General features: G+C 44.3%; 1 protein-coding gene across 3 annotated transcripts in view; it reads left to right on the top strand.

The window, feature by feature from the left end:
- Positions 1-14,611, top strand: part of LOC126424539 (disheveled-associated activator of morphogenesis 1) — a 456,338-nt gene that overhangs the window by 109,526 nt on the left and 332,201 nt on the right. The window lies entirely within an intron of this gene.

Below are 14,611 nucleotides of genomic sequence, written 5' to 3'. Positions count from 1 at the left end.
AGGGGGCGGACTCCGAGAAGACCCGCACGAGGTAGGTGGGACCAGAGGCACCGTGTATACGGCGGGCAGAGCGGATTTCCAGGTCCGGGTGGAAGTCGAGTTCCACCGACACCTTGTCCTCCGCAATCACCAGGCTGAGCTCGGTGATCACAGCGGTGTAGGTGGGGGGGAGGCTAGGGCTGACGAGGAGTGGAAGAGGAGAGGAAGGGTGTCGGAGGTGCACGGGGGCCGAACGTAACTCGCGGTAATTTACGGAGGAGGTCCGCGTGAAAGGAGGGGGACGGGGACTTGATAAGGACCGAGTCCCTGCAGGGAATGGGTCGGGAGAGGGGAGCACCGGATAAATACTTTCGTATCTCCACGGTGAGGGTACGACCATCGAGGAGCTTAGAATCGGGAGTCGACAGATCAAAGGTGTGGAGGGTGGGGTACGGGTGGCTGCAGGAAGGGTGGTGTGCACAGAGACGACAGGAGGAGTTGAGGTGGTGTTGACTTTTTGTGGGAAGTGGCGGGAGCTTCTGGGGGCTGGGAGGAGGGGAGAGGGACGGGGAGGAGAGGGAGGTGGCGGGTGGCAGATCCTTGTGGCGCAGTGGAGGCGCCGGGAGAAGCGGCCGGTTCAGTGGCGGCGACGGTGGCTCGGCGCGAAGTGACGTGCACGGGGGATGCAGGTGCCGGAGTGACGTGGTGGGTGAGAGAGGGGAAGTCGACCACCTGAGGGGTGGCAGCAGAGGCGGCAACAGAGGCGTATGTCAGGGTGGGGGTTGAAGTGGGAGCTGTGGAGGGTGTGGAGGCCGGAGGAAGGGTGTAGAGATGGGGCTACACAGCAGGGGAGGAGATGGGGGAATGGGTAAGTGGGGGAAGGGGAGGTGAGCTGTAAGGAGTGAGGCCAGGGGCGGCACTCCAGGAAGTGACTGTGGGAGAGGGGGAGGGGGAGGTGTAGATGACAGTGGAGGTGGGAGCACTCATGGTGGACGAACGGCGAGGGGCGGACAGCGGGCAGCGGCGGCGGTGGACGGCCACGAACAGACGGCAGGCAGCCAGGCAGGCAGACACCAAACGTAACAGCAATAGCAACTAGCGCTTTGAAGACGTAGATCACACCCTGAGGGTAGCCCAGGCTCTGGAATCTCGTTCCTTCGAAGGAGGGAATCCGACCCTCTAGATGTGCGAGAGAAGGTAGACTTCCGATTTTAGTAGACGACGCCGTTATATTGCTGGCAGTGTGAACGTCAAAACTTTGTTCCCGAGAATACTTGTTATTGATCTTCCGTTCAAGTTCCCTTCAGGTGAATCGACGTTAATGCGTCACACATTACCAGCGTGATTGTCCGAGGGTGATTCAAATGAAACTCTTAAAAGTGCAATGAAATTGCAAAGGGTCGTATTATCGATTAGGCAATTGGCACTAGTGTTTTGACAAATGATCAACAGGTGGCAGCATGTTGTTACTTTACACAAAACGCAACTGTGTCAATGCATAGATGATTGCCGCGTTGTTTACTAGTGACGCTTCTGAGTAGCGACCTATGATACACTTTGTGACGGTTAAGCTGTTAATTTTCGGAAGTGCATTGCAGAACGAAAGCACAGTACGGCAATTGGTGTGTGCGAGTGATGCAGAAAATTTAAGGCTCCGTCTCCGCCGCAGCCGCAGTGGTCCGCAACCCCACGACGACTACCGCAGTTCACTTCACCCCTCCGTCACCCCACATCGAACCTAGAGTTATTGTACGGTTCGGCCGCGGGTGGACCCCCCAGGGAACGTCTCACACCAGACGAGTGTAACCCCTATGTTTGCGTGGTACAGTAATGGTGGTGTACACGTACTTGGAGAACTTGTTTGCGCAGCAATCGCCGACATAGTGCCGCTGAGGCGGAATAAGGGGAACCAGCCCGCATTTGCCGAGACAGATGGAAAACCGCCTAAAAACCGTGCACAGACTGGCCGGCTCACCGGGCCTCGACACAAATCCGCCAGGCGGATTCCTGCTGGGGACCGGCGCTCCTTCCCGCCCGGAAAGCCGTGCGTTAGACCGCACGGCCAACCGGGCGGACAGTTATGGATATCTCATACTGAAATCTACCACGAAATCACCTTCGCCCTACATGCTAACGAAATTATATACACTGAACATATCAACTGTTATACACTGAACCAATTCACAAAATCAGCAAAAGCAACACACACAAAAAGCACTGGGCTCCCATTCGAAAACATAAGCTCTTCAGATACTCCACCACTTCCAAAAATCACATACAACGCATTTTATAGAGGAAGTGTAAATTGTTGTACACCACAGAAACAAGGAGAAAAATTCTCGATGACGAACTAGATAGCGAATCAGTTAACTTTTTAAAAATTTTCTCCTGTATATGATAACTGGAGTAATTTCGATAAAAACGCTCATTTTCTCATAAATTCAACATCTACCAAAGAAATAGACTAAACCACAATCGATAATTTAATAGTAAATAATAGTAAAATAAATTTTAAAATTGACAGCTTTACGTAAGTAATGTAATCTACAAAAATGTAACAGCACTGATGTGCGTAGAAACTCTTTGTGAAATGGTACTGTCATATCATCCCTGTAACGTGTTTTGATTACAAAAATAAAGAGTGTAACTGATGATTTGTGTACCCTTCTAAGTAGACACTACTATTTCCATCGTAAGTATATAAAAGAAAACATCCTAAGAATTATTTTGCCCGATTTTCCGATGGCAGTATACCATCAAAAAGACAACTGCAATACAAGAGAGGCAGAAAATTACACACGGAGACATAAAAAAATACTTATGTAAACAAATACACTTCAGAATAAGAATAAATTCTCAAAGCGTCTTGTGCTAAGCATGGAAAAAGACGTTCCTGGTTTCCATAACTGAAGTGCTTGTGACTGCAGGCGTCTGTGTTGCAGCACGACGATGCCACCATTTAAACCGCAGCGACGATACGAGATACGAAAAATTCATCTCTGGAACAACGACCTTCTCACCAGACCTCGCCCCCGAGTGACCTTCACGTTCTCAGATGTCTCAGAATCGCCGAGAGGCAAGCATTCGAGAAGCATTGAGGTGAAAACCGCATCTAATAACTCGGGAAATGCGCTGTTGGGGGATTTGATGCCAGGATCGCGTTGGTAGTGAGCGTGTAAGTTTTTTCTCGCCTCATCCTGTAGTGAGAGCTGGGTGCAGTCGCAGACACAGCTTCGGCCATGCCCACAGTAGACGGTCCCACGGAAAATTCCTACACTGCGATAACAGACGTCGCTGCAGCACGCGTGAGGATAATTGCAAACATTTCTCACACGTAACAGGTTCACTAGACCACACTTACGTAATGCAGCAATTCTTGCGCAATGGCGAGTCTCGTTTCGCTACAGTATTCTGGGGAAGAATGTGGTGTTGCGAAGCAAAGCTGAAAATTTCTCGGTCCGGCAGAGACAGATTCGGTGTGTAAGATTAAAATCCCCTTATTTTTCTGCATAGTGTTTTATTTGAGGTCAGTTCCAACTCCCAGTTACTGCCGCGTGGAGTGGCCGCGTGGTTTGAGGCGCCATGTCACGGACTGCGCGGCCCCTCCCACCGGAGGTTCGAGTCCTCCCTCGGGCACGGGTGTGTGTGTTGTTCTTGGCACAGGTTAGTTTAAGTAGTGTGTAAGTCTAGCGACCGATGACCTCAGCAGTTTGGTCCCTTAGAAATTCACACACAGGTGAACAGGTGACGGTAGCTTCCTAGATACCATTTATGAAGTCCACTGTAAGAAGTGGTAACTCAGGAGTCATTTAGATTAAGTAAGTACGAAGGCTCGTACAGTGGGTGTCAATTTGAATATAATGCTTTGGGCGTGTTGAAGCTAAAACCATTATTAAAACCGACGTTCCGACCAACTTTGAAGCAGTTCTCTTCAGGGCGAAAAGAATGACGGTTTTAATAGTGGTTTTTGTTCTAGCATGACACGGACTAATGCCCAAACATGATCTTATTAAAAACTGATGTAATTGGTCAGCATGTTGCCGCATTTTCCGCTGTAAAACTGAATCCCTCTACATCGTAGCGGGCGATCAGAATTATGTTCCAAGGGACATGAAAATTAGTAAGTAATATCTTGAAAAACTGCACTCTCTCCGCTGCAGAGTGAACGAGTGAAAACTGTCTCCAGTTGCTATTTCGCAAGGCAATCAGTAATAATAATAATAATAAGAAGAAGAAAAATAACAATATAATCATGCTTATAATTATTGTTGTTATTGTTATTATTATTATTATTATTACTCTAGCAAACGCAGGAATGGCCTGCAGGAATAGACAGTTCCCGTTGCAATCAATATTCACCTTTTTGTCAGTGCGGCCTGCCACGTTAACTACGACGAAATAGGCGTTTCAAGAATTCAATTCCAGTAGCTGCAATATAATATTTATTTACTTGTATCTAGCTATTTCTGCACAATTAGCTTGTCTGTCGCGGTATACGATGGCATTTTCAAGTGCGCCTTAGGTGTTGTGAATAATGATTTTTATTTACATCTTACTTATCAAAAAATGGTACAAATGGCTCTAAACACTATGGGACTTAACATCTGAGGTCATCTGTCCCCTAGACTTAGAACTACTTAAACCTAACTAACCTAAGGACAGCACACACGTCCATGCCCGAGGCAGGATTCGAACCTGCGACCGCAGCAGCAGCAGCAGCGCGGTTTCGGACTGAAGCGCGTAGAACCGCTCGGTCACAGCCGCCGGCTCTTACTTATCATCAAGAAGGAATTTTATATTTTACATTTCTACGATCGTGTAGCATCCAGGAGCCAAACGTGAGCTTTCTGTTGCGAAATGTTAGTATACTCGCGTAGCTGTAATACCGTGATACTTTTTCCAGATAATTCTTTGACTTCTGTTTGACAGTTTGAATCGTTACATGCAATATGTTTACAGATTCTTTTTCTTTGAGAATCAGGGATGGCGTGTTTGTTGCATAGATAGTATATGGTTAAAAATTTTTGTGTAAATGATTTCATTAGAGTCAAACAACATACGTGTGTGAAAGCAATCTCTCAACGCTCTATCTACATCTTAAATCTGAAGACCACACAGCAGAACACAATGAAAATGCTGTACAAATTTTACACAAAACATCTAATGGGTTCACAATGAGTATTATGAAAGACTTGAAGATAGACACTCACACGAAAAATTTCCATAACGATGTAATGAACATACTGACCTGGAACACAAGCCCTACTTAGAAAAATTATTGAAGTTTTCGAACACTAGAAAGGTTTATTATATGAGATCACAGATGATACATAGACAAAAATTTTTGATCATATAACATCTAAGCAAGAAGTACACCATCCCTGACTCACAAAGATGAAAGGTCTCGAAACATATCACATCTAAGGATCCCAGGTCTCAAATAGCTGTCAAGGAATTATTATCAGGAAAAATTTCGCATTATGACAAGTATTTGATTGTAACTGTTGTAACCACTACCGGAAAGGTCGCGGGGTCGCCGAAAGCGCGGCGGGACCGAACGGGAGCGGCCGGCGAACAAACAAAACGGGCAATGGGAAACGACGGACACTAACAACGACGAACAACGTGCAAGAAGCAACGGGGACACAAGCGAAAAACCTCACGAATGACAACGTCCACTCGTACACGGAAACAAGCAAAATAAATGCTTTGTCTGTAGGCGGAGATGTCGGTACACTCACGCGAATATCAGACTGCCTCAGTGAGGGAGAGGCAGGCGCTGCCGGCCGCTGGGACCACGCGCTCCACCGTGGCGCCGTCACATTATACGCGCGCAGCCACGGCCTACGGGGCGACGGCTGCAGAGAACTCTGCTGCTGCTGCTCGAGGACTTTGCCGTCTAGCGCGCATTCGGAACCCGCAGCGCTCGGTACCAGAATAACGACAACGCCTCACCACAGAAACCCACACAAGTGCACAGTCGCCTTTTGGATGCCACATGATCGTCTACACCTAGGTGTACACGGTGACAATTATTGAACTACATGAAAAAAAAAACCACGTAAATTAGTTACAGACTACTGCGTGCACGTACTTAATTCAACATGTAAACATCACTGCAGACATTCGGATTTAGGTTATGACATGTTTGTTATGCCTGCCATCACTGGCGATGATGTGGCCGAGCGGTTCTAGGCGCTTCATTCTGGAGCCGCGTGACCGCTACGGTCGCAGGTTCGAATCCTGCCTCGGGCATGGATGTGTGTGATGTCTTTAGGTTAGTTAGGTTTAAGTAGTTCTAAGTATAGGCGACTGGTGACCTCAGATGTTAAGTCCCATAGTGCTCAGAGCCATTAGAACTATATATATATATATATATATATATATATATATATATATATATAGCCCCACAAAAAGGATTCTCACGTGTTCAGATCCGGAGAGTATGACGGCCAGTCGAGGCCCAAGCTAGTGGCCTCTGGGAACACCAGATCCAGAATGCGGTCCCCAAAGTGCTCGTCCAGGATATCAAACACTCTCCTACTCCAATTGGGTCGAGCTCCGTCTTGCACGAACCACATCTTGTCGAAATAGGGGTCACTTTAGATAGTGGAGATGAAGTCATATTCCAAAACGTCGACGTAGTGTAGGGTAGTGTCACCGTGCCGTCGAGGAACATCGCCCTGATTATTCACTGACCGGACCACCGCACGCCGTTCAGTCACCCACTGAGGTCGAAGGGACTTCTCGATCGCGAAATGCGGATTCTCAGTCCCCCAAATGTGCCAATTTCTCTAATTGAATATCGACTGTTTCCTCATAAGAATGCAAAGTGAGATCTGCCCTAAAATTAACGTAGCTCGTGCTCATCATATTGTTTTGTTTGTGGTATTCTGAAGTTCCCGAAGGGAAATAGAACTCAGCAATTGCATCACGTGAAGAAAAAATGAATTACTCGCTACACAACTATTTTTTGGTTGTCGGAAACAATCTGTGGTTTCGTGCGGCGTAAGGTGTGACGCAGACACGAAAATAGATTCGGAACTATACTAAGCATGAGGAGGGTTTTACTTTAAAGAAAGTCGTTCTCGAAAAATTAAATCTGATTATTCTCAAGAAAAGACTGTACAACATAAGAAGATCCTAACAATTAGGCTACGAAATTCTTTCAATACAAAAATTACAAACATTTCAGCCAATTGTGTTGTTTGTGACGTAATGAAAACAAAGAGATCAAGTTAACATTAATCATGTTAATGTTATTAGTTATGTGAGAGACAAAGATTTCCTTCAGTTAAATAGTTCTGACAAACGAACATTTCATTCTGGCATATGCATCGGTTACCTTGGAAAAAATCTTCTCCACCAATAGAATTAGTAATGGATGTTAACAAAGAAGTTTTCATCTCCATAATGAAGTATTCCAGATAATTTCCCTGGGGTACACAGGTATGAAATTTCCTTCTCCGGAAACTCGACTGCTGGCCTCTACGCCCCGGCGCTGCACAAGTGACTGGCGACGAGGCGCGCTGACGCACTACTCGTGCAGCTCGCCTATTCATCTTTCTCCCAGTAAAATAAAGGTGAACTATTTACAATGGCAGAAAACCTATCAACACCTTACACGTTTAACCACCCAACGTGTTGTCACCAACGTACCATTGTAAGTTACCAGGCTCTGAGTCGGCTTATAGTGATTAACTTCATCTGATGCTGCTGTTGTTACTAAATGCTCGAATTTCCACTGAACTGACGATTCTTGCGGCTGACTAAGGAAACCGGTAACAGTGAATCAAATAATGCGTGACCTGTGCCCCGTTTATCGGCATATTAATGTTAGTCGTCTCCACTTTCATTCTATGTACTGCTGGTCATTCTCTTCCTGGTGGACAAAATCGACCCATTCCAGTGAAGGGCGACCGGCTGGAAAGCACCCCACGTGACCAAAAGAACGCAGCCGCCTGTCGGTGGACGTCAGTAGGCAGTGTCTCCCACCCTTCGCCTTCGAGACGGTTTGAACTTTGCCGGGTAGACACATTCAGTGAGGCGTCTGAGTGCGTCTGAAGGAAATGCAGCCCATTCTCTCTCCAGAGCTCAAGCCAGAGCAGTAGTGACGTCGGACGTTGCAGTCTGCAGCGAAGTCGAGGTCCTAGCTCGTACCAAAGGTATTCCACCGATTGCAAATCGGAACTGAGTGCAGGCCAGTCCATTTCTCGAATGTTCTCGTCGAGAAACCACTGCGTCACAGACGCTGCTTTGTGACGGGTGTATTGTCTCCGAACTGTTTCTCTACTGTACGCAGAAAACAATGCAGCAAAATGTGTCCGTGTACTTCGGCGGCATTCAGCGTCTTCTTAAGCGCACCGTAACTCAAAAAAACTGTAACGCGGCCTGCTCCATACGAGCACTAGACACGACGGTTTGCTAAAGTTCTCCAGGTATTTGCCAAACCGCGGCCCTTCCACCGGACTGCCACAGGGCACGTTTACACAACCTCGCCGTGGCTTACTGACTGCAGGTCGCTCGCGAGGAGCTGCTACACCCTTCTTTCCCATTCTCTTTAACTGCCATCGTGCTAGCTGGGCTGCCGGTACCGGCTTCGAACTCGAGAGTGATTGCTTTCGCTGAAACCGTGCGATTCGTCACAGCCAGCCTGCGCAGTGCTCGACGGTGCCCGTCCGTGCGTATCAGGTCTGCCCGGTCCACACCGCAGTCGCGTCACCGACGGTCCACTGAGGCAGCTTCACAAGGTTTTAAATGTTGCTGACGGGTTTATCGCTCAGGTGACATACAGTGCAGGGTGCAGACCCACCTACTCCGCTCTTACTGGTTCTCCACTGACGACGCCGTACTCTCCTCCCCCTTTTATAATTGCCAGTCGGACTGTAGTGACTCCTGGTAGTCGATTACACATCGATTAGGCGTTCCGGAAACGTTCGATTAGATAGTGTACTTGTAATGCTACTAAGTTTGGTGCGCGGAGTCGCAGTGTTAACGAATCGTTGGCCAGTATCAGACGGAAGGCAGTCCTCGAATCATCTGCAGCCGACCTGCCGCGGGAGGACGCGCGTTTACACAGCTGCGCAGCGGCCGTCTGCGAGGTGCTGCTAGCGGGCGTCACACGTCAGTGTGCGTCGACCAGCGGTCAGCATCGCCACCGCTTCGATACGGCCCTCACCTCGCATACTGAGAAAACATACTGCTAAGACTTGGACAAAAACGAGGGTCTCTTAGGTGACGAGCATTTCGACCGAAGGAAAGATAGAGCCGCCGCAGACCTACTTCTGAGATTACCTTTGGTAATAGCGTCAATGGGAATCTGTTCAATTTGTTGCATCAGTCTTAATTACAATAATAATAATAATAATGTAAATAATACACCATCATTAAAATTCGTGTTAATAAATACAGATATTAAGGGACGGGAAAAATACGCTGTAAAACTATACGATGAAAATTATCCTAAAATTTAGCTTATACAGGATGATTCAGGGTGATCGCACATCGGTAATCACATAGGAGCCGGTGCTACCAGAAGCCATCCGGGCGTTGCAGTTATTTAGTCACCTGCTAAATATGGACACCCGCTATAGGAGAAGCTCACAGTTTTGTGCAGATGCATCGAGACACGCCTGACATCGACACTGCGTTGAACGGCGCACCCTCTCAAATCAAAAGCACCGACATCCTCTAGCGCGCTGCAACAGTCCTGCGAACCGGATGCACCGGCGTGTTTCATGAACAACGCCCTTCAGATATCCCCCACAGGAAAAAGTCGATTGGTGACAGATCGCGTGATCGTGGTGGCCACGCCACAGTCGTGTCAAGTTAGCGACCCGTTTTCGAGAAATATACTTTTTTTCATAGTTCGTGATAGATGTGCCTCAGTTCTAGAGTTCTTTGTACAAAATTTGAATAGTCCTGCAGTATTTAGCTAAGAGAGCAACAATACTCGAAAAAATTTTCGTATCGCAAACATTCTTTGTCAATTTTCGCAAAAAGTAAATTCGTTCAACACTTCTGAGGACAGTTCTGAACAGAACACCAAGGGTTCTATCGAAAAGCCTAATAACATCTTTTTGTGGCGATGACAGTTTATACCATAACTGCTTTAATGTTAGACCCACTTTCTCCACAGCAAAAAAATAAATTCGTACAACAGTTTTAATGAACAGTTCTGGATAACAACCCAAGACTTCTATCGATAATCATAATAACATTTTCTTGTGTTGATAATAATTTGTAAGATGATTGATTAATTGTGGGGGCCGACCGGGGTGGTCGAACGGTTCTAGGGGCTACAGTCTGGAACCACGCGACCGCTACGGTCGCAGGTTCGAATCCTGCCTCGGGCATGGATGTGTGTGATGTCTTTAGGTTAGTTACGTTTAATTAGTTCTAAGTTCTAGGGGACTGATGAGCTCAGAAGTTGAGTCCCATAGTGATCAGAGCCATTTGAACTATTTTAATTGTGGGGCTCACTTACTCAACAAGAAAAAAAATGTCTATTCGTACAACAGTTCTGATGACAGCTCTGGATACCATTGTAAGAGTTCTATCGAAAATGCTAGTAACATATTTTGTGCAGGTAATTGTTTACGAAGTAACTGCATTTAATAAGGAATGTTTATGAGCATTTCCCGTGAAGTTTGCACCCCTTTTACGGGAAATATATATATTTTTTCATAGTTTTTCATATATGTATGCAATAGTTCTAGAGTTCCCTGCTCAAAACACGAATAGTTCTGCAGAATTTCGGGAAGAAAACAATAACAAGGCAAAATTTTGTTATAGTAAAAAATTATTTGTCAGTTGGGAAAAAAATAAATTTGTATAACAGTACTGTTGGCAGTTCTGGATAGCACGCGAAGAGTTGTATTGAAAATGTTAAGAACATTTTAGTGGCGACAATAGTTTATGTGATAATTGTTGTAATCTGATACTCATTTTCTCTACGAAAACAAAATTCGTAGAGCTGTTCTCATGACAGTTCTAAATAGCACCCACAGAGTTCTACCGAAAACTATAACAACATTTTTTGTGACGATAACATTACATGAGATAATTACTTTGATGTGGGACTCACTTTTGTTATGCAAAAGTAATCAATTTGTAGAAAAGGTCTGATGGCATTTCTAAATAGGACCCTACTGAGTTCCACCGAAAACTGTAATAACATTTCTTGTGGGGATAACAGTTAGTGAGATAATATCATTTACGAGAGACCCACTTGGCCTGCATTATAATAAATTGGCACAACCGTTTTGTTGACAGTTCTGGATAGCTCCGAAAGAGTTCTTTTAAAAACCCTCATAACATTTGTATGGTGCCAGTAGATTATGAAATAGATTGTGTGTTCACTCTGCCGTGGGTGTGCGCCGATGTGAAACTTACTGGCAGATAAAAACTGTGTGCCGGACCGGGTCTCTAACCCCAGGCTGTATCTCCACAATATCCTTTGTTCCAGCAGTGCTACTTCTGGAGGACAACTTCTGTGGAGTTTGGAACGCAGGAGATGAGGTACTGCCGAAAGTACAGCTGTGAGGACGTGATGTGTTGGCAGAAGAGCCAACACCGTGTTGCTAGAGGAGGCCGAAATGCACGCGTTTAAGCTCACGCAGACTGGCGTGAGGTCTGGAACAGTTAAAGGAGTTTACTAAAGAAAGTACGGAGTTGCTTGAATACTTAACTTTAATCCATAATTGGAGAACATCGCTCTTGATGATACATTAATTACAATCTCAATATAAAATGGTAATGGCGCCTTGCTAGGTCGTAGCAAATGACGTAGCTGCAGGCTATGCTAACTATCGTCTCGGCATATGAGAGCGTATTTGTCATTGATCCATCTCTGGCAAAGTCTGCTGTACAACTGGGGCGAGTGCTAGGACGTCTCTCTAGACCTGCCGTGTGGCGGCGCTCGGTCTGCAATCACTGTTAGTGGCGACACGCGGGTCCGACGTATACTAACGGACCGCGGCCGATTTAAAGGCTACCACCTAGCAAGTGTGGTGTCTGGCGGTGACACCACAGGACGCATCGTGGATTCTCACTTTTATTTTGGAATTATGTGAGACATAAACAAGGTTACAATGCGCAGTGCAGTACACAAGAAGCTCTTTTATCCGCACGAAGTGGGACCGGATGGAACCCGGATTACCGAAAATCCGGATAATCCGGAAATATTCTACTAAATACAAATAGTCTAAATGATCAGCAATGTGCAAATGCCGGTACAGCTTCTTAACACTGACTCTAGTAACTGTAGGTGGAAGCGTGGGCTGTGCACGCTTAAATGATTCAAGGAGAGAAGGCTCGTCAGTGCAAAACAAACAGATGGCTGAGAGAGCAGATACATTCACACGCGCCACTAACCAGATGGTGTCACACCTGTCGAGAAGCGCATCAGAGGTACAGTGAGATGTGGTTTGAGAGCTGTTGGCGTGGTTACTATGCAACTTGCTTGATGGGCCCCAATACACCGTTATATTAATGTACAATACTTGAGAAACAGTGTCTGTCATTCACACACTCTGAGCTCCTTAATCACTCGGTACTAGACTAAATTACCGGCCTAGTGATAAGCAGCCTATGTTATAAGAAAGAAAGAGAAAAAGACAAAAGGGCACAAAATATGAATCCGGATAAACTGGAAATCCGGATTAGTGAGGGCCAAATAAACGAGGTTTGTGTTTGCAAATTTCGAACCCCTTATCAACGTTAGTACTGTATCCCCTCAACATAATAACACCTCTGACAGTCATGTACTGAATTAGGATTTTAACATACTACTTAGTTCGTTTGTACAATATATTCATTTAAATATACTTATATTTCTAAAAATTGTAAAGAATTTGACTCTCGCTGTAGTGTAACTCATCAAACTTCCACACTTCCTTTCTAACTAGAACAAATGTTTGCAACAATATTAACGATAGCAACTTCAAATTTACTCGTTACACAAAGTACATGTCTTTTTGTACCCTAGAGTCTGGTAATGTTGCCACCTAACTTTCATTCATGAGGGTCCTGGGCATATTTTTAGCTGTTAGTGGGTCCTGGATGTCATGAGAGCTCAAATAAATTACTGTTTTACGTAATAATATTCTTCTGGTTCTTCCTGATTCTAAAAATATACAGTTCATGTACAGTACCTCGTCATTCTCGTGCTTAAATGTCATTTTGTTTAAATTGGGCGCCGCAATTTCCGTAGAAACTCGTTTATGTAATATCTTTGAAGAACCTGTCGATCGTCGTATGTGCAGGAAAAATGTTTACATGGCATAAAACAAAATCAGAATGCGTTTCAACAGTTGCACTTGGAAAAACTTGCCGAAATCTGTTTTTGTTGGCATTTCAGCTTTTCACATTAGTGGAATGGATGTCATAATATGTTTTAATGATGGAGTAAAAAGCAGATTAAAAACAATGAGCATACCATGAATCAAAATTAGGCACAACATGAAATTTGTGCTGCTATGAGCGGAAAGGCAACATGTCACAGAAATTGAAAAAGTTGCTGAAAGGATGAAAAAGGAGGCCAGAATAACAAAGAAAAGAAGTAAAACTAAAGAAAATGAAAAGGACACGAAAGGAATCAACAAGATTATGGAGCAGGAATGGTTTGAAGTGTCGTCATTGAGAAGAAAAGGCATACAAATCTTTAGTTTCAATTTTCTGTAATCAACGTGTTTGCATACAGAGATATTGTTACCCAATATATCATCCACTATTAAAGCTATATAAACAAAGTTATGGATGAATAATAATATAGTGCTTGCCTACACACTGAACCACATTATTCAACAATGGATTAAATATTTTAAGGTGGAGTATGTCATATTATTTTCTTAAATTAATAGGAGAAAAAATTCACTCTTAAAATACATTTTTTTTAAGTAATCAAAACATGAAATGGTAAATATTAACTGGTTTGCTGTTTCAACAAGGTAATAATTCAAAGAATAAAATTTGTTTTATATCTTTTATTTGGAATAGTGTGTAAGTAAATTGAACCTAAAATAACAATTACATGTAATCCAGTATGTAAGAAAAACATCAATATTCACTGCACAATGCATTCGACAGATTTAACATTTTTTTCACCTAGAGCTCACAATATACTAATTGTTTGATAAAAGTTTCATTTCTGAATCTATTGACAGTCTTGAATTATTAAATTTCAAAGCACCAGCAAAAACTATAGGCCGTGATGTATAGGTCCCCTTAACAGCTCTTCTTCAAGAAATACATATGTAGGGAATTCAGTAATAAATAAGCATAGAATTTGTGAGGTGTGAAACAACTAAGAAAAATAGTCACAAAAAATATATACGTAAAATTTATGGCATAAAATGTTCATATTCTAGTAACTAAAACAGGAAGGCTGTTGTTCCAGAAACAAAGATACTAAGAACTAACATAAGAGTTGTACTTGTAATATTTAAATATCAAGTTTTTGCAGTTGCTTACCTTATAAAGCAAAGTTCCTATGTAGGAACTACTTGCTTCGTCTCGTCAGTCTTGTAGCTGCCATTTGAAAATTTTCCTGTCTTGACATACTTGAACAGGTGTGGAAAAATTATCGTTTCTTTTGAAACTCCCTGTACATCTTTATACAGGTCATCGAACT

Source organism: Schistocerca serialis, chromosome 10, assembly GCF_023864345.2.
Source record: "Schistocerca serialis cubense isolate TAMUIC-IGC-003099 chromosome 10, iqSchSeri2.2, whole genome shotgun sequence".
Classification (NCBI taxonomy): domain Eukaryota; kingdom Metazoa; phylum Arthropoda; class Insecta; order Orthoptera; family Acrididae; genus Schistocerca; species Schistocerca serialis.
The sequence above is the reverse complement of the archived record's forward strand: the minus strand, read 5'-3'. Positions and strand labels throughout refer to the sequence as shown.